General features: G+C 48.3%; 50 non-coding genes and 1 pseudogene across 50 annotated transcripts; all 51 read left to right on the top strand.

The window, feature by feature from the left end:
* The first annotated feature begins 80 nt into the window (after positions 1 to 80).
* Positions 81 to 199, top strand: LOC138555046 (5S ribosomal RNA). The gene has a single exon (XR_011297837.1). It is a non-coding gene; the product is annotated as a 5S ribosomal RNA (ribosomal RNA).
* A 106-nt stretch (positions 200 to 305) lies between these two features.
* Positions 306 to 424, top strand: LOC138554844 (5S ribosomal RNA). Its single transcript, XR_011297640.1, has one exon. It is a non-coding gene; the product is annotated as a 5S ribosomal RNA (ribosomal RNA).
* A 464-nt stretch (positions 425 to 888) lies between these two features.
* LOC138555050 (5S ribosomal RNA) lies at positions 889 to 1,007 on the top strand. The gene has a single exon (XR_011297841.1). It is a non-coding gene; the product is annotated as a 5S ribosomal RNA (ribosomal RNA).
* Positions 1,008 to 1,113: 106 nt separating this feature from the next.
* On the top strand, positions 1,114 to 1,232 carry LOC138554845 (5S ribosomal RNA). The gene has a single exon (XR_011297641.1). It is a non-coding gene; the product is annotated as a 5S ribosomal RNA (ribosomal RNA).
* A 106-nt stretch (positions 1,233 to 1,338) lies between these two features.
* On the top strand, positions 1,339 to 1,457 carry LOC138555119 (5S ribosomal RNA). The gene has a single exon (XR_011297908.1). It is a non-coding gene; the product is annotated as a 5S ribosomal RNA (ribosomal RNA).
* A 106-nt stretch (positions 1,458 to 1,563) lies between these two features.
* LOC138555060 (5S ribosomal RNA) lies at positions 1,564 to 1,682 on the top strand. The gene has a single exon (XR_011297851.1). It is a non-coding gene; the product is annotated as a 5S ribosomal RNA (ribosomal RNA).
* Positions 1,683 to 1,788: 106 nt separating this feature from the next.
* Positions 1,789 to 1,907, top strand: LOC138554846 (5S ribosomal RNA). Its single transcript, XR_011297642.1, has one exon. It is a non-coding gene; the product is annotated as a 5S ribosomal RNA (ribosomal RNA).
* A 106-nt stretch (positions 1,908 to 2,013) lies between these two features.
* On the top strand, positions 2,014 to 2,132 carry LOC138555101 (5S ribosomal RNA). The gene has a single exon (XR_011297890.1). It is a non-coding gene; the product is annotated as a 5S ribosomal RNA (ribosomal RNA).
* A 106-nt stretch (positions 2,133 to 2,238) lies between these two features.
* On the top strand, positions 2,239 to 2,357 carry LOC138554847 (5S ribosomal RNA). Its single transcript, XR_011297643.1, has one exon. It is a non-coding gene; the product is annotated as a 5S ribosomal RNA (ribosomal RNA).
* A 464-nt stretch (positions 2,358 to 2,821) lies between these two features.
* On the top strand, positions 2,822 to 2,940 carry LOC138555121 (5S ribosomal RNA). The gene has a single exon (XR_011297910.1). It is a non-coding gene; the product is annotated as a 5S ribosomal RNA (ribosomal RNA).
* A 106-nt stretch (positions 2,941 to 3,046) lies between these two features.
* Positions 3,047 to 3,165, top strand: LOC138554848 (5S ribosomal RNA). Its single transcript, XR_011297644.1, has one exon. It is a non-coding gene; the product is annotated as a 5S ribosomal RNA (ribosomal RNA).
* A 106-nt stretch (positions 3,166 to 3,271) lies between these two features.
* LOC138555089 (5S ribosomal RNA) lies at positions 3,272 to 3,390 on the top strand. The gene has a single exon (XR_011297878.1). It is a non-coding gene; the product is annotated as a 5S ribosomal RNA (ribosomal RNA).
* Positions 3,391 to 3,496: 106 nt separating this feature from the next.
* Positions 3,497 to 3,615, top strand: LOC138555024 (5S ribosomal RNA). Its single transcript, XR_011297815.1, has one exon. It is a non-coding gene; the product is annotated as a 5S ribosomal RNA (ribosomal RNA).
* A 106-nt stretch (positions 3,616 to 3,721) lies between these two features.
* Positions 3,722 to 3,840, top strand: LOC138554849 (5S ribosomal RNA). The gene has a single exon (XR_011297645.1). It is a non-coding gene; the product is annotated as a 5S ribosomal RNA (ribosomal RNA).
* A 106-nt stretch (positions 3,841 to 3,946) lies between these two features.
* Positions 3,947 to 4,065, top strand: LOC138554850 (5S ribosomal RNA). Its single transcript, XR_011297646.1, has one exon. It is a non-coding gene; the product is annotated as a 5S ribosomal RNA (ribosomal RNA).
* Positions 4,066 to 4,171: 106 nt separating this feature from the next.
* On the top strand, positions 4,172 to 4,290 carry LOC138554851 (5S ribosomal RNA). The gene has a single exon (XR_011297647.1). It is a non-coding gene; the product is annotated as a 5S ribosomal RNA (ribosomal RNA).
* A 106-nt stretch (positions 4,291 to 4,396) lies between these two features.
* On the top strand, positions 4,397 to 4,515 carry LOC138554852 (5S ribosomal RNA). Its single transcript, XR_011297648.1, has one exon. It is a non-coding gene; the product is annotated as a 5S ribosomal RNA (ribosomal RNA).
* A 106-nt stretch (positions 4,516 to 4,621) lies between these two features.
* Positions 4,622 to 4,740, top strand: LOC138555131 (5S ribosomal RNA). Its single transcript, XR_011297920.1, has one exon. It is a non-coding gene; the product is annotated as a 5S ribosomal RNA (ribosomal RNA).
* Positions 4,741 to 4,846: 106 nt separating this feature from the next.
* Positions 4,847 to 4,965, top strand: LOC138555062 (5S ribosomal RNA). Its single transcript, XR_011297852.1, has one exon. It is a non-coding gene; the product is annotated as a 5S ribosomal RNA (ribosomal RNA).
* A 106-nt stretch (positions 4,966 to 5,071) lies between these two features.
* LOC138554853 (5S ribosomal RNA) lies at positions 5,072 to 5,190 on the top strand. Its single transcript, XR_011297649.1, has one exon. It is a non-coding gene; the product is annotated as a 5S ribosomal RNA (ribosomal RNA).
* A 106-nt stretch (positions 5,191 to 5,296) lies between these two features.
* On the top strand, positions 5,297 to 5,415 carry LOC138555102 (5S ribosomal RNA). The gene has a single exon (XR_011297891.1). It is a non-coding gene; the product is annotated as a 5S ribosomal RNA (ribosomal RNA).
* Positions 5,416 to 5,521: 106 nt separating this feature from the next.
* LOC138554855 (5S ribosomal RNA) lies at positions 5,522 to 5,640 on the top strand. Its single transcript, XR_011297651.1, has one exon. It is a non-coding gene; the product is annotated as a 5S ribosomal RNA (ribosomal RNA).
* A 474-nt stretch (positions 5,641 to 6,114) lies between these two features.
* Positions 6,115 to 6,233, top strand: LOC138554856 (5S ribosomal RNA). The gene has a single exon (XR_011297652.1). It is a non-coding gene; the product is annotated as a 5S ribosomal RNA (ribosomal RNA).
* Positions 6,234 to 6,339: 106 nt separating this feature from the next.
* LOC138555048 (5S ribosomal RNA) lies at positions 6,340 to 6,458 on the top strand. Its single transcript, XR_011297839.1, has one exon. It is a non-coding gene; the product is annotated as a 5S ribosomal RNA (ribosomal RNA).
* Positions 6,459 to 6,564: 106 nt separating this feature from the next.
* Positions 6,565 to 6,683, top strand: LOC138554857 (5S ribosomal RNA). Its single transcript, XR_011297653.1, has one exon. It is a non-coding gene; the product is annotated as a 5S ribosomal RNA (ribosomal RNA).
* Positions 6,684 to 7,147: 464 nt separating this feature from the next.
* On the top strand, positions 7,148 to 7,266 carry LOC138555051 (5S ribosomal RNA). The gene has a single exon (XR_011297842.1). It is a non-coding gene; the product is annotated as a 5S ribosomal RNA (ribosomal RNA).
* Positions 7,267 to 7,372: 106 nt separating this feature from the next.
* Positions 7,373 to 7,491, top strand: LOC138554858 (5S ribosomal RNA). The gene has a single exon (XR_011297654.1). It is a non-coding gene; the product is annotated as a 5S ribosomal RNA (ribosomal RNA).
* A 106-nt stretch (positions 7,492 to 7,597) lies between these two features.
* Positions 7,598 to 7,716, top strand: LOC138554859 (5S ribosomal RNA). The gene has a single exon (XR_011297655.1). It is a non-coding gene; the product is annotated as a 5S ribosomal RNA (ribosomal RNA).
* Positions 7,717 to 7,822: 106 nt separating this feature from the next.
* LOC138555042 (5S ribosomal RNA) lies at positions 7,823 to 7,941 on the top strand. Its single transcript, XR_011297833.1, has one exon. It is a non-coding gene; the product is annotated as a 5S ribosomal RNA (ribosomal RNA).
* A 106-nt stretch (positions 7,942 to 8,047) lies between these two features.
* LOC138554860 (5S ribosomal RNA) lies at positions 8,048 to 8,166 on the top strand. The gene has a single exon (XR_011297656.1). It is a non-coding gene; the product is annotated as a 5S ribosomal RNA (ribosomal RNA).
* Positions 8,167 to 8,272: 106 nt separating this feature from the next.
* On the top strand, positions 8,273 to 8,391 carry LOC138555132 (5S ribosomal RNA). The gene has a single exon (XR_011297921.1). It is a non-coding gene; the product is annotated as a 5S ribosomal RNA (ribosomal RNA).
* Positions 8,392 to 8,497: 106 nt separating this feature from the next.
* On the top strand, positions 8,498 to 8,616 carry LOC138555063 (5S ribosomal RNA). Its single transcript, XR_011297853.1, has one exon. It is a non-coding gene; the product is annotated as a 5S ribosomal RNA (ribosomal RNA).
* Positions 8,617 to 8,722: 106 nt separating this feature from the next.
* Positions 8,723 to 8,841, top strand: LOC138554861 (5S ribosomal RNA). Its single transcript, XR_011297657.1, has one exon. It is a non-coding gene; the product is annotated as a 5S ribosomal RNA (ribosomal RNA).
* A 106-nt stretch (positions 8,842 to 8,947) lies between these two features.
* On the top strand, positions 8,948 to 9,066 carry LOC138555103 (5S ribosomal RNA). The gene has a single exon (XR_011297892.1). It is a non-coding gene; the product is annotated as a 5S ribosomal RNA (ribosomal RNA).
* A 106-nt stretch (positions 9,067 to 9,172) lies between these two features.
* LOC138554862 (5S ribosomal RNA) lies at positions 9,173 to 9,291 on the top strand. Its single transcript, XR_011297658.1, has one exon. It is a non-coding gene; the product is annotated as a 5S ribosomal RNA (ribosomal RNA).
* Positions 9,292 to 9,765: 474 nt separating this feature from the next.
* On the top strand, positions 9,766 to 9,884 carry LOC138554863 (5S ribosomal RNA). The gene has a single exon (XR_011297659.1). It is a non-coding gene; the product is annotated as a 5S ribosomal RNA (ribosomal RNA).
* Positions 9,885 to 9,990: 106 nt separating this feature from the next.
* On the top strand, positions 9,991 to 10,109 carry LOC138555049 (5S ribosomal RNA). The gene has a single exon (XR_011297840.1). It is a non-coding gene; the product is annotated as a 5S ribosomal RNA (ribosomal RNA).
* A 106-nt stretch (positions 10,110 to 10,215) lies between these two features.
* On the top strand, positions 10,216 to 10,334 carry LOC138554864 (5S ribosomal RNA). The gene has a single exon (XR_011297660.1). It is a non-coding gene; the product is annotated as a 5S ribosomal RNA (ribosomal RNA).
* A 464-nt stretch (positions 10,335 to 10,798) lies between these two features.
* Positions 10,799 to 10,917, top strand: LOC138555052 (5S ribosomal RNA). Its single transcript, XR_011297843.1, has one exon. It is a non-coding gene; the product is annotated as a 5S ribosomal RNA (ribosomal RNA).
* A 106-nt stretch (positions 10,918 to 11,023) lies between these two features.
* Positions 11,024 to 11,142, top strand: LOC138554866 (5S ribosomal RNA). The gene has a single exon (XR_011297662.1). It is a non-coding gene; the product is annotated as a 5S ribosomal RNA (ribosomal RNA).
* A 106-nt stretch (positions 11,143 to 11,248) lies between these two features.
* LOC138554867 (5S ribosomal RNA) lies at positions 11,249 to 11,367 on the top strand. Its single transcript, XR_011297663.1, has one exon. It is a non-coding gene; the product is annotated as a 5S ribosomal RNA (ribosomal RNA).
* A 106-nt stretch (positions 11,368 to 11,473) lies between these two features.
* On the top strand, positions 11,474 to 11,592 carry LOC138554868 (5S ribosomal RNA). Its single transcript, XR_011297664.1, has one exon. It is a non-coding gene; the product is annotated as a 5S ribosomal RNA (ribosomal RNA).
* A 106-nt stretch (positions 11,593 to 11,698) lies between these two features.
* LOC138554869 (5S ribosomal RNA) lies at positions 11,699 to 11,817 on the top strand. Its single transcript, XR_011297665.1, has one exon. It is a non-coding gene; the product is annotated as a 5S ribosomal RNA (ribosomal RNA).
* Positions 11,818 to 11,923: 106 nt separating this feature from the next.
* On the top strand, positions 11,924 to 12,042 carry LOC138555133 (5S ribosomal RNA). Its single transcript, XR_011297922.1, has one exon. It is a non-coding gene; the product is annotated as a 5S ribosomal RNA (ribosomal RNA).
* A 106-nt stretch (positions 12,043 to 12,148) lies between these two features.
* Positions 12,149 to 12,267, top strand: LOC138555064 (5S ribosomal RNA). The gene has a single exon (XR_011297854.1). It is a non-coding gene; the product is annotated as a 5S ribosomal RNA (ribosomal RNA).
* A 106-nt stretch (positions 12,268 to 12,373) lies between these two features.
* On the top strand, positions 12,374 to 12,492 carry LOC138554870 (5S ribosomal RNA). The gene has a single exon (XR_011297666.1). It is a non-coding gene; the product is annotated as a 5S ribosomal RNA (ribosomal RNA).
* Positions 12,493 to 12,598: 106 nt separating this feature from the next.
* LOC138555104 (5S ribosomal RNA) lies at positions 12,599 to 12,717 on the top strand. The gene has a single exon (XR_011297893.1). It is a non-coding gene; the product is annotated as a 5S ribosomal RNA (ribosomal RNA).
* A 106-nt stretch (positions 12,718 to 12,823) lies between these two features.
* Positions 12,824 to 12,942, top strand: LOC138554871 (5S ribosomal RNA). Its single transcript, XR_011297667.1, has one exon. It is a non-coding gene; the product is annotated as a 5S ribosomal RNA (ribosomal RNA).
* A 474-nt stretch (positions 12,943 to 13,416) lies between these two features.
* Positions 13,417 to 13,535, top strand: LOC138554872 (5S ribosomal RNA). Its single transcript, XR_011297668.1, has one exon. It is a non-coding gene; the product is annotated as a 5S ribosomal RNA (ribosomal RNA).
* Positions 13,536 to 13,641: 106 nt separating this feature from the next.
* LOC138555169 (5S ribosomal RNA) lies at positions 13,642 to 13,750 on the top strand (annotated as a pseudogene).
* A 106-nt stretch (positions 13,751 to 13,856) lies between these two features.
* Positions 13,857 to 13,975, top strand: LOC138554873 (5S ribosomal RNA). Its single transcript, XR_011297669.1, has one exon. It is a non-coding gene; the product is annotated as a 5S ribosomal RNA (ribosomal RNA).
* Positions 13,976 to 14,241: the final 266 nt, after the last annotated feature.

The following is a 14,241-nucleotide window of genomic DNA, read 5'->3' on the forward strand; positions in this document are numbered from 1 at the left end:
AGCCATTTCTCAATTGCCTTTCAAAACTGCAAGGTCTAGCCGACTAGATGCTTAAAAGTACAAAACTCACTACGCCCAGAGCCTACGGCCACACTACACTGAATGCGCCCGATCTCGTCTGATCTCGGAAGCTAAGCAGTGTCGGGCCTAGTTAGTACCTGGATGGGAGACCGCCTGGGAATACCAGGTGCTGTAGGCTTTTTTGTGCTCCAAGTTCAGGAAGTGAGCCATTTCTCAATTGCCTTTCAAAACTGCAAGGTCTAGCCGACTAGATGCTTAAAAGTACAAAACTCACTAGGCCCAGAGCCTACGGCCACACCACACTGAATGCGCCCGATCTCGTCTGATCTCGGAAGCTAAGCAGTGTCGGGCCTAGTTAGTACCTGGATGGGAGACCGCCTGGGAATACCAGGTGCTGTAGGCTATTTTGTGCTCCATGATTAGTAATTGCACAACTTCTCAATTACTTTTCAAATTTGGTATGTTTCCAAAATAATTTTATCCCGTTTTATAGCGGAAATGTTGGACAACATTATGAGGGCTGGAGCTACCTATTTACATATAATTAGCATACAGGTAGTGTGTTCATGGGTAATAAATCGACTTTCACATGTAATGCAGTACAGAGAATATTGAGTCCTTCAAGAGGCATGAAAGAAAGCCGTTATTGTGTTGATTGTTCTCTCCACCTCCCTGCAACAGAAACAGGATGGATGGATTAAAGTTATCCTACCAGACATAGGAGTCCTGAATGGGCCCACCAGTCTTATATATCGAGCCTGATCGAGCGCTGATCGAGCGATGAGCGTGGTATCATGTTGCAAGTGGCTGCATGGCTTAGCTTACTAAATGCAAATGCATAAGAGTAATATTCTTAGCATTTCTAGAGCCTACGGCCACACCACACTGAATGCGCCCGATCTCGTCTGATCTCGGAAGCTAAGCAGTGTCGGGCCTAGTTAGTACCTTGCTGGGAGACCGCCTGGGAATACCAGGTGCTGTAGGCTTTTTTGTGCTCCAAGTTCAGGAAGTGAGCCATTTCTCAATTGCCTTTCAAAACTGCAAGGTCTAGCCGACTAGATGCTTAAAAGTACAAAACTCACTAGGCCCAGAGCCTACGGCCACACCACACTGAATGCGCCCGATCTCGTCTGATCTCGGAAGCTAAGCAGTGTCGGGCCTAGTTAGTACCTGGATGGGAGACCGCCTGGGAATACCAGGTGCTGTAGGCTTTTTCGTGCTCCAAGTTCAGGAAGTGAGCCATTTCTCAATTGCCTTTCAAAACTGCAAGGTCTAGTCGACTAGATGCTTAAAAGTACAAAACTCACTAGGACCAGAGCCTACGGCCACATCACACTGAATGCGCCCGATCTCGTCTGATCTCGGAAGCTAAGCAGTGTCGGGTCTAGTTAGTACCTGGATGGGAGACCGCCTGGGAATACCAGGTGCTGTAGGCTTTTTTGTGCTCCAAGTTCAGGAAGTGAGCCATTTCTCAATTGCCTTTCAAAACTGCAAGGTCTAGCCGACTAGATGCTTAAAAGTACAAAACTCACTAGGCCCAGAGCCTACGGCCACACCACACTGAATGCGCCCGATCTCGTCTGATCTCGGAAGCTAAGCAGTGTCGGGCCTAGTTAGTACCTGGATGGGAGACCGCCTGGGAATACCAGGTGCTGTAGACTTTTTTGTGCTCCAAATTCAGGAAGTGAGCCATTTCTCAATTGCCTTTCAAAACTGCAAGGTCTAGCCGACTAGATGCTTAAAAGTACAAAACTCACTAGGCCGAGAGCCTACGGCCACACCACACTGAATGCGCCCGATCTCGTCTGATCTCGGAAGCTAAGCAGTGTCGGGCCTAGTTAGTACCTGGATGGGAGACCGCCTGGGAATACCAGGTGCTGTAGGCTTTTTTGTGCTCCAAGTTCAGGAAGTGAGCCATTTCTCAATTGCCTTTCAAAACTGCAAGGTCTAGCCGACTAGATGCTTAAAAGTACAAAACTCACTAGGCCCAGAGCCTACACCCACACCACACTGAATGCGCCCGATCTCGTCTGATCTCGGAAGCTAAGCAGTGTCGGGCCTAGTTAGTACCTGGATGGGAGACCGCCTGGGAATACCAGGTGCTGTAGGCTTTTTTGTGCTCCAAATTCAGGAAGTGAGCCATTTCTCAATTGCCTTTCAAAACTGCAAGGTCTAGCCGACTAGATGCTTAAAAGTACAAAACTCACTAGGCCCAGAGCCTACGGCCACACCACACTGAATGCGCCCGATCTCGTCTGATCTCGGAAGCTAAGCAGTGTCGGGCCTAGTTAGTACCTGGATGGGAGACCGCCTGGGAATACCAGGTGCTGTAGGCTATTTTGTGCTCCATGATTAGTAATTGCACAACTTCTCAATTACTTTTCAAATTTGGTATGTTTCCAAAATAATTTTATCCCGTTTTATAGCGGAAATGTTGGACAACATTATGAGGGCTGGAGCTACCTATTTACATATAATTAGCATACAGGTAGTGTGTTCATGGGTAATAAATCGACTTTCACATGTAATGCAGTACAGAGAATATTGAGTCCTTCAAGAGGCATGAAAGAAAGCCGTTATTGTGTTGATTGTTCTCTCCACCTCCCTGCAACAGAAACAGGATGGATGGATTAAAGTTATCCTACCAGACATAGGAGTCCTGAATGGGCCCACCAGTCTTATATATCTCGCCTGATCGAGCGCTGATCGAGCGATGAGCGTGGTATCATGTTGCAAGTGGCTGCATGGCTTAGCTTACTAAATGCAAATGCATAAGAGTAATATTCTTAGCATTTCTAGACCCTACGGCCACACCACACTGAATGCGCCCGATCTCGTCTGATCTCGGAAGCTAAGCAGTGTCGGGCCTAGTTAGTACCTTGCTGGGAGACCGCCTGGGAATACCAGGTGCTGTAGGCTTTTTTGTGCTCCAAGTTCAGGAAGTGAGCCATTTCTCAATTGCCTTTCAAAACTGCAAGGTCTAGCCGACTAGATGCTTAAAAGTACAAAACTCACTAGGCCCAGAGCCTACGGCCACACCACACTGAATGCGCCCGATCTCGTCTGATCTCGGAAGCTAAGCAGTGTCGGGCCTAGTTAGTACCTGGATGGGAGACCGCCTGGGAATACCAGGTGCTGTAGGCTTTTTTGTGCTCCAAGTTCAGGAAGTGAGCCATTTCTCAATTGCCTTTCAAAACTGCAAGGTCTAGTCGACTAGATGCTTAAAAGTACAAAACTCACTAGGACCAGAGCCTACGGCCACACCACACTGAATGCGCCCGATCTCGTCTGATCTCGGAAGCTAAGCAGTGTCGGGTCTAGTTAGTACCTGGATGGGAGACCGCCTGGGAATACCAGGTGCTGTAGGCTTTTTTGTGCTCCAAGTTCAGGAAGTGAGCCATTTCTCAATTGCCTTTCAAAACTGCAAGGTCTAGCCGACTAGATGCTTAAAAGTACAAAACTCACTAGGCCCAGAGCCTACGGCCACACCACACTGAATGCGCCCGATCTCGTCTGATCTCGGAAGCTAAGCAGTGTCGGGCCTAGTTAGTACCTTGATGGGAGACCGCCTGGGAATACCAGGTGCTGTAGGCTTTTTTGTGCTCCAAGTTCAGGAAGTGAGCCATTTCTCAATTGCCTTTCAAAACTGCAAGGTCTAGCCGACTAGATGCTTAAAAGTACAAAACTCACTAGGCCCAGAGCCTACGGCCACACCACACTGAATGCGCCCGATCTCGTCTGATCTCGGAAGCTAAGCAGTGTCGGGCCTAGTTAGTACCTGGATGGGAGACCGCCTGGGAATACCAGGTGCTGTAGGCTTTTTCGTGCTCCAAGTTCAGGAAGTGAGCCATTTCTCAATTGCCTTTCAAAACTGCAAGGTCTAGCCGACTAGATGCTTAAAAGTACAAAACTCACTAGGCCCAGAGCCTACGGCCACACCACACTGAATGCGCCCGATCTCGTCTGATCTCGGAAGCTAAGCAGTGTCGGGCCTAGTTAGTACCTGGATGGGAGACCGCCTGGGAATACCAGGTGCTGTAGGCTTTTTTGTGCTCCAAATTCAGGAAGTGAGCCATTTCTCAATTGCCTTTCAAAACTGCAAGATCTAGCCGACTAGATGCTTAAAAGTACAAAACTCACTAGGCCCAGAGCCTACGGCCACACCACACTGAATGCGCCCGATCTCGTCTGATCTCGGAAGCTAAGCAGTGTCGGGCCTAGTTAGTACCTGGATGGGAGACCGCCTGGGAATACCAGGTGCTGTAGGCTTTTTTGTGCTCCAAGTTCAGGAAGTGAGCCATTTCTCAATTGCCTTTCAAAACTGCAAGGTCTAGCCGACTAGATGCTTAAAAGTACAAAACTCACTAGGACCAGAGCCTACGGCCACACCACACTGAATGCGCCCGATCTCGTCTGATCTCGGAAGCTAAGCAGTGTCGGGCCTAGTTAGTACCTGGATGGGAGACCGCCTGGGAATACCAGGTGCTGTAGGCTTTTTTGTGCTCCAAGTTCAGGAAGTGAGCCATTTCTCAATTGCCTTTCAAAACTGCAAGGTCTAGCCGACTAGATGCTTAAAAGTACAAAACTCACTAGGCCCAGAGCCTACGGCCACACCACACTGAATGCGCCTGATCTCGTCTGATCTCGGAAGCTAAGCAGTGTCGGGCCTAGTTAGTAACTGGATGGGAGACCGCCTGGGAATACCAGGTGCTGTAGGCTTTTTTGTGCTCCAAGTTCAGGAAGTGAGCCATTTCTCAATTGCCTTTCAAAACTGCAAGGTCTAGCCGACTAGATGCTTAAAAGTACAAAACTCACTAGGCCCAGAGCCTACGGCCACACCACACTGAATGCGCCCGATCTCGTCTGATCTCGGAAGCTAAGCAGTGTCGGGCCTAGTTAGTACCTGGATGGGAGACCGCCTGGGAATACCAGGTGCTGTAGACTTTTTTGTGCTCCAAATTCAGGAAGTGAGCCATTTCTCAATTGCCTTTCAAAACTGCAAGGTCTAGCCGACTAGATGCTTAAAAGTACAAAACTCACTAGGCCGAGAGCCTACGGCCACACCACACTGAATGCGCCCGATCTCGTCTGATCTCGGAAGCTAAGCAGTGTCGGGCCTAGTTAGTACCTGGATGGGAGACCGCCTGGGAATACCAGGTGCTGTAGGCTTTTTTGTGCTCCAAGTTCAGGAAGTGAGCCATTTCTCAATTGCCTTTCAAAACTGCAAGGTCTAGCCGACTAGATGCTTAAAAGTACAAAACTCACTAGGCCCAGAGCCTACACCCACACCACACTGAATGCGCCCGATCTCGTCTGATCTCGGAAGCTAAGCAGTGTCGGGCCTAGTTAGTACCTGGATGGGAGACCGCCTGGGAATACCAGGTGCTGTAGGCTTTTTTGTGCTCCAAATTCAGGAAGTGAGCCATTTCTCAATTGCCTTTCAAAACTGCAAGGTCTAGCCGACTAGATGCTTAAAAGTACAAAACTCACTAGGCCCAGAGCCTACGGCCACACCACACTGAATGCGCCCGATCTCGTCTGATCTCGGAAGCTAAGCAGTGTCGGGCCTAGTTAGTACCTGGATGGGAGACCGCCTGGGAATACCAGGTGCTGTAGGCTATTTTGTGCTCCATGATTAGTAATTGCACAACTTCTCAATTACTTTTCAAATTTGGTATGTTTCCAAAATAATTTTATCCCGTTTTATAGCGGAAATGTTGGACAACATTATGAGGGCTGGAGCTACCTATTTACATATAATTAGCATACAGGTAGTGTGTTCATGGGTAATAAATCGACTTTCACATGTAATGCAGTACAGAGAATATTGAGTCCTTCAAGAGGCATGAAAGAAAGCCGTTATTGTGTTGATTGTTCTCTCCACCTCCCTGCAACAGAAACAGGATGGATGGATTAAAGTTATCCTACCAGACATAGGAGTCCTGAATGGGCCCACCAGTCTTATATATCTCGCCTGATCGAGCCTGATCGAGCGCTGATCGAGCGATGAGCGTGGTATCATGTTGCAAGTGGCTGCATGGCTTAGCTTACTAAATGCAAATGCATAAGAGTAATATTCTTAGCATTTCTAGAGCCTACGGCCACACCACACTGAATGCGCCCGATCTCGTCTGATCTCGGAAGCTAAGCAGTGTCGGGCCTAGTTAGTACCTGGATGGGAGACCGCCTGGGAATACCAGGTGCTGTAGGCTTTTTTGTGCTCCAAGTTCAGGAAGTGAGCCATTTCTCAATTGCCTTTCAAAACTGCAAGGTCTAGCCGACTAGATGCTTAAAAGTACAAAACTCACTACGCCCAGAGCCTACGGCCACACTACACTGAATGCGCCCGATCTCGTCTGATCTCGGAAGCTAAGCAGTGTCGGGCCTAGTTAGTACCTGGATGGGAGACCGCCTGGGAATACCAGGTGCTGTAGGCTTTTTTGTGCTCCAAGTTCAGGAAGTGAGCCATTTCTCAATTGCCTTTCAAAACTGCAAGGTCTAGCCGACTAGATGCTTAAAAGTACAAAACTCACTAGGCCCAGAGCCTACGGCCACACCACACTGAATGCGCCCGATCTCGTCTGATCTCGGAAGCTAAGCAGTGTCGGGCCTAGTTAGTACCTGGATGGGAGACCGCCTGGGAATACCAGGTGCTGTAGGCTATTTTGTGCTCCATGATTAGTAATTGCACAACTTCTCAATTACTTTTCAAATTTGGTATGTTTCCAAAATAATTTTATCCCGTTTTATAGCGGAAATGTTGGACAACATTATGAGGGCTGGAGCTACCTATTTACATATAATTAGCATACAGGTAGTGTGTTCATGGGTAATAAATCGACTTTCACATGTAATGCAGTACAGAGAATATTGAGTCCTTCAAGAGGCATGAAAGAAAGCCGTTATTGTGTTGATTGTTCTCTCCACCTCCCTGCAACAGAAACAGGATGGATGGATTAAAGTTATCCTACCAGACATAGGAGTCCTGAATGGGCCCACCAGTCTTATATATCGAGCCTGATCGAGCGCTGATCGAGCGATGAGCGTGGTATCATGTTGCAAGTGGCTGCATGGCTTAGCTTACTAAATGCAAATGCATAAGAGTAATATTCTTAGCATTTCTAGAGCCTACGGCCACACCACACTGAATGCGCCCGATCTCGTCTGATCTCGGAAGCTAAGCAGTGTCGGGCCTAGTTAGTACCTTGCTGGGAGACCGCCTGGGAATACCAGGTGCTGTAGGCTTTTTTGTGCTCCAAGTTCAGGAAGTGAGCCATTTCTCAATTGCCTTTCAAAACTGCAAGGTCTAGCCGACTAGATGCTTAAAAGTACAAAACTCACTAGGCCCAGAGCCTACGGCCACACCACACTGAATGCGCCCGATCTCGTCTGATCTCGGAAGCTAAGCAGTGTCGGGCCTAGTTAGTACCTGGATGGGAGACCGCCTGGGAATACCAGGTGCTGTAGGCTTTTTCGTGCTCCAAGTTCAGGAAGTGAGCCATTTCTCAATTGCCTTTCAAAACTGCAAGGTCTAGCCGACTAGATGCTTAAAAGTACAAAACTCACTAGGCCCAGAGCCTACGGCCACACCACACTGAATGCGCCCGATCTCGTCTGATCTCGGAAGCTAAGCAGTGTCGGGCCTAGTTAGTACCTGGATGGGAGACCGCCTGGGAATACCAGGTGCTGTAGGCTTTTTTGTGCTCCAAATTCAGGAAGTGAGCCATTTCTCAATTGCCTTTCAAAACTGCAAGATCTAGCCGACTAGATGCTTAAAAGTACAAAACTCACTAGGCCCAGAGCCTACGGCCACACCACACTGAATGTGCCCGATCTCGTCTGATCTCGGAAGCTAAGCAGTGTCGGGCCTAGTTAGTACCTGGATGGGAGACCGCCTGGGAATACCAGGTGCTGTAGGCTTTTTTGTGCTCCAAGTTCAGGAAGTGAGCCATTTCTCAATTGCCTTTCAAAACTGCAAGGTCTAGCCGACTAGATGCTTAAAAGTACAAAACTCACTAGGACCAGAGCCTACGGCCACACCACACTGAATGCGCCCGATCTCGTCTGATCTCGGAAGCTAAGCAGTGTCGGGCCTAGTTAGTACCTGGATGGGAGACCGCCTGGGAATACCAGGTGCTGTAGGCTTTTTTGTGCTCCAAGTTCAGGAAGTGAGCCATTTCTCAATTGCCTTTCAAAACTGCAAGGTCTAGCCGACTAGATGCTTAAAAGTACAAAACTCACTAGGCCCAGAGCCTACGGCCACACCACACTGAATGCGCCTGATCTCGTCTGATCTCGGAAGCTAAGCAGTGTCGGGCCTAGTTAGTAACTGGATGGGAGACCGCCTGGGAATACCAGGTGCTGTAGGCTTTTTTGTGCTCCAAGTTCAGGAAGTGAGCCATTTCTCAATTGCCTTTCAAAACTGCAAGGTCTAGCCGACTAGATGCTTAAAAGTACAAAACTCACTAGGCCCAGAGCCTACGGCCACACCACACTGAATGCGCCCGATCTCGTCTGATCTCGGAAGCTAAGCAGTGTCGGGCCTAGTTAGTACCTGGATGGGAGACCGCCTGGGAATACCAGGTGCTGTAGACTTTTTTGTGCTCCAAATTCAGGAAGTGAGCCATTTCTCAATTGCCTTTCAAAACTGCAAGGTCTAGCCGACTAGATGCTTAAAAGTACAAAACTCACTAGGCCGAGAGCCTACGGCCACACCACACTGAATGCGCCCGATCTCGTCTGATCTCGGAAGCTAAGCAGTGTCGGGCCTAGTTAGTACCTGGATGGGAGACCGCCTGGGAATACCAGGTGCTGTAGGCTTTTTTGTGCTCCAAGTTCAGGAAGTGAGCCATTTCTCAATTGCCTTTCAAAACTGCAAGGTCTAGCCGACTAGATGCTTAAAAGTACAAAACTCACTAGGCCCAGAGCCTACACCCACACCACACTGAATGCGCCCGATCTCGTCTGATCTCGGAAGCTAAGCAGTGTCGGGCCTAGTTAGTACCTGGATGGGAGACCGCCTGGGAATACCAGGTGCTGTAGGCTTTTTTGTGCTCCAAATTCAGGAAGTGAGCCATTTCTCAATTGCCTTTCAAAACTGCAAGGTCTAGCCGACTAGATGCTTAAAAGTACAAAACTCACTAGGCCCAGAGCCTACGGCCACACCACACTGAATGCGCCCGATCTCGTCTGATCTCGGAAGCTAAGCAGTGTCGGGCCTAGTTAGTACCTGGATGGGAGACCGCCTGGGAATACCAGGTGCTGTAGGCTATTTTGTGCTCCATGATTAGTAATTGCACAACTTCTCAATTACTTTTCAAATTTGGTATGTTTCCAAAATAATTTTATCCCGTTTTATAGCGGAAATGTTGGACAACATTATGAGGGCTGGAGCTACCTATTTACATATAATTAGCATACAGGTAGTGTGTTCATGGGTAATAAATCGACTTTCACATGTAATGCAGTACAGAGAATATTGAGTCCTTCAAGAGGCATGAAAGAAAGCCGTTATTGTGTTGATTGTTCTCTCCACCTCCCTGCAACAGAAACAGGATGGATGGATTAAAGTTATCCTACCAGACATAGGAGTCCTGAATGGGCCCACCAGTCTTATATATCTCGCCTGATCGAGCCTGATCGAGCGCTGATCGAGCGATGAGCGTGGTATCATGTTGCAAGTGGCTGCATGGCTTAGCTTACTAAATGCAAATGCATAAGAGTAATATTCTTAGCATTTCTAGAGCCTACGGCCACACCACACTGAATGCGCCCGATCTCGTCTGATCTCGGAAGCTAAGCAGTGTCGGGCCTAGTTAGTACCTGGATGGGAGACCGCCTGGGAATACCAGGTGCTGTAGGCTTTTTTGTGCTCCAAGTTCAGGAAGTGAGCCATTTCTCAATTGCCTTTCAAAACTGCAAGGTCTAGCCGACTAGATGCTTAAAAGTACAAAACTCACTACGCCCAGAGCCTACGGCCACACTACACTGAATGCGCCCGATCTCGTCTGATCTCGGAAGCTAAGCAGTGTCGGGCCTAGTTAGTACCTGGATGGGAGACCGCCTGGGAATACCAGGTGCTGTAGGCTTTTTTGTGCTCCAAGTTCAGGAAGTGAGCCATTTCTCAATTGCCTTTCAAAACTGCAAGGTCTAGCCGACTAGATGCTTAAAAGTACAAAACTCACTAGGCCCAGAGCCTACGGCCACACCACACTGAATGCGCCCGATCTCGTCTGATCTCGGAAGCTAAGCAGTGTCGGGCCTAGTTAGTACCTGGATGGGAGACCGCCTGGGAATACCAGGTGCTGTAGGCTATTTTGTGCTCCATGATTAGTAATTGCACAACTTCTCAATTACTTTTCAAATTTGGTATGTTTCCAAAATAATTTTATCCCGTTTTATAGCGGAAATGTTGGACAACATTATGAGGGCTGGAGCTACCTATTTACATATAATTAGCATACAGGTAGTGTGTTCATGGGTAATAAATCGACTTTCACATGTAATGCAGTACAGAGAATATTGAGTCCTTCAAGAGGCATGAAAGAAAGCCGTTATTGTGTTGATTGTTCTCTCCACCTCCCTGCAACAGAAACAGGATGGATGGATTAAAGTTATCCTACCAGACATAGGAGTCCTGAATGGGCCCACCAGTCTTATATATCGAGCCTGATCGAGCGCTGATCGAGCGATGAGCGTGGTATCATGTTGCAAGTGGCTGCATGGCTTAGCTTACTAAATGCAAATGCATAAGAGTAATATTCTTAGCATTTCTAGAGCCTACGGCCACACCACACTGAATGCGCCCGATCTCGTCTGATCTCGGAAGCTAAGCAGTGTCGGGCCTAGTTAGTACCTTGCTGGGAGACCGCCTGGGAATACCAGGTGCTGTAGGCTTTTTTGTGCTCCAAGTTCAGGAAGTGAGCCATTTCTCAATTGCCTTTCAAAACTGCAAGGTCTAGCCGACTAGATGCTTAAAAGTACAAAACTCACTAGGCCCAGAGCCTACGGCCACACCACACTGAATGCGCCCGATCTCGTCTGATCTCGGAAGCTAAGCAGTGTCGGGCCTAGTTAGTACCTGGATGGGAGACCGCCTGGGAATACCAGGTGCTGTAGGCTTTTTCGTGCTCCAAGTTCAGGAAGTGAGCCATTTCTCAATTGCCTTTCAAAACTGCAAGGTCTAGCCGACTAGATGCTTAAAAGTACAAAACTCACTAGGCCCAGAGCCTACGGCCACACCACACTGAATGCGCCCGATCTCGTCTGATCTCGGAAGCTAAGCAGTGTCGGGCCTAGTTAGTACCTGGATGGGAGACCGCCTGGGAATACCAGGTGCTGTAGGCTTTTTTGTGCTCCAAATTCAGGAAGTGAGCCATTTCTCAATTGCCTTTCAAAACTGCAAGATCTAGCCGACTAGATGCTTAAAAGTACAAAACTCACTAGGCCCAGAGCCTACGGCCACACCACACTGAATGCGCCCGATCTCGTCTGATCTCGGAAGCTAAGCAGTGTCGGGCCTAGTTAGTACCTGGATGGGAGACCGCCTGGGAATACCAGGTGCTGTAGGCTTTTTTGTGCTCCAAGTTCAGGAAGTGAGCCATTTCTCAATTGCCTTTCAAAACTGCAAGGTCTAGCCGACTAGATGCTTAAAAGTACAAAACTCACTAGGACCAGAGCCTACGGCCACACCACACTGAATGCGCCCGATCTCGTCTGATCTCGGAAGCTAAGCAGTGTCGGGCCTAGTTAGTACCTGGATGGGAGACCGCCTGGGAATACCAGGTGCTGTAGGCTTTTTTGTGCTCCAAGTTCAGGAAGTGAGCCATTTCTCAATTGCCTTTCAAAACTGCAAGGTCTAGCCGACTAGATGCTTAAAAGTACAAAACTCACTAGGCCCAGAGCCTACGGCCACACCACACTGAATGCGCCTGATCTCGTCTGATCTCGGAAGCTAAGCAGTGTCGGGCCTAGTTAGTAACTGGATGGGAGACCGCCTGGGAATACCAGGTGCTGTAGGCTTTTTTGTGCTCCAAGTTCAGGAAGTGAGCCATTTCTCAATTGCCTTTCAAAACTGCAAGGTCTAGCCGACTAGATGCTTAAAAGTACAAAACTCACTAGGCCCAGAGCCTACGGCCACACCACACTGAATGCGCCCGATCTCGTCTGATCTCGGAAGCTAAGCAGTGTCGGGCCTAGTTAGTACCTGGATGGGAGACCGCCTGGGAATACCAGGTGCTGTAGACTTTTTTGTGCTCCAAATTCAGGAAGTGAGCCATTTCTCAATTGCCTTTCAAAACTGCAAGGTCTAGCCGACTAGATGCTTAAAAGTACAAAACTCACTAGGCCGAGAGCCTACGGCCACACCACACTGAATGCGCCCGATCTCGTCTGATCTCGGAAGCTAAGCAGTGTCGGGCCTAGTTAGTACCTGGATGGGAGACCGCCTGGGAATACCAGGTGCTGTAGGCTTTTTTGTGCTCCAAGTTCAGGAAGTGAGCCATTTCTCAATTGCCTTTCAAAACTGCAAGGTCTAGCCGACTAGATGCTTAAAAGTACAAAACTCACTAGGCCCAGAGCCTACACCCACACCACACTGAATGCGCCCGATCTCGTCTGATCTCGGAAGCTAAGCAGTGTCGGGCCTAGTTAGTACCTGGATGGGAGACCGCCTGGGAATACCAGGTGCTGTAGGCTTTTTTGTGCTCCAAATTCAGGAAGTGAGCCATTTCTCAATTGCCTTTCAAAACTGCAAGGTCTAGCCGACTAGATGCTTAAAAGTACAAAACTCACTAGGCCCAGAGCCTACGGCCACACCACACTGAATGCGCCCGATCTCGTCTGATCTCGGAAGCTAAGCAGTGTCGGGCCTAGTTAGTACCTGGATGGGAGACCGCCTGGGAATACCAGGTGCTGTAGGCTATTTTGTGCTCCATGATTAGTAATTGCACAACTTCTCAATTACTTTTCAAATTTGGTATGTTTCCAAAATAATTTTATCCCGTTTTATAGCGGAAATGTTGGACAACATTATGAGGGCTGGAGCTACCTATTTACATATAATTAGCATACAGGTAGTGTGTTCATGGGTAATAAATCGACTTTCACATGTAATGCAGTACAGAGAATATTGAGTCCTTCAAGAGGCATGAAAGAAAGCCGTTATTGTGTTGATTGTTCTCTCCACCTCCCTGCAACAGAAACAGGATGGATGGATTAAAGTTATCCTACCAGACATAGGAGTCCTGAATGGGCCCACCAGTCTTATATATCTCGCCTGATCGAGCCTGATCGAGCGCTGATCGAGCGATGAGCGTGGTATCATGTTGCAAGTGGCTGCATGGCTTAGCTTACTAAATGCAAATGCATAAGAGTAATATTCTTAGCATTTCTAGAGCCTACGGCCACACCACACTGAATGCGCCCGATCTCGTCTGATCTCGGAAGCTAAGCAGTGTCGGGCCTAGTTAGTACCTGGATGGGAGACCGCCTGGGAATACCAGGTGCTGTAGGCTTTTTTGTGCTCCAAGTTCAGGAAGTGAGCCATTTCTCAATTGCCTTTCAAAACTGCAAGGTCTAGCCGACTAGATGCTTAAAAGTACAAAACTCACTAGGCCCAGAGCCTACGGCCACACCACACTGAATGCGCCCGATCTCGGAAGCTAAGCAGTGTCGGGCCTAGTTAGTACCTGGATGGGAGACCGCCTGGGAATACCAGGTGCTGTAGGCTTTTTTGTGCTCCAAGTTCAGGAAGTGAGCCATTTCTCAATTGCCTTTCAAAACTGCAAGGTCTAGCCGACTAGATGCTTAAAAGTACAAAACTCACTAGGCCCAGAGCCTACGGCCACACCACACTGAATGCGCCCGATCTCGTCTGATCTCGGAAGCTAAGCAGTGTCGGGCCTAGTTAGTACCTGGATGGGAGACCGCCTGGGAATACCAGGTGCTGTAGGCTATTTTGTGCTCCATGATTAGTAATTGCACAACTTCTCAATTACTTTTCAAATTTGGTATGTTTCCAAAATAATTTTATCCCGTTTTATAGCGGAAATGTTGGACAACATTATGAGGGCTGGAGCTACCTATTTACATATAATTAGCATACAGGTAGTGTGTTCATGGGTAATAAATCGACTTTCACATGTAATGCAGTACAGAGAATATTGAGTCCTTCAAGAGGCATGAAAGAAAGCCGTTATTGTGTTGATTGTTCTCTCCACC

The sequence above is a fragment of the Ambystoma mexicanum genome, unplaced genomic scaffold (genome assembly GCF_040938575.1).
Source record: "Ambystoma mexicanum isolate Mex_15411 unplaced genomic scaffold, UKY_AmexF1_1 Mex_scaf176, whole genome shotgun sequence".
Classification (NCBI taxonomy): domain Eukaryota; kingdom Metazoa; phylum Chordata; class Amphibia; order Caudata; family Ambystomatidae; genus Ambystoma; species Ambystoma mexicanum.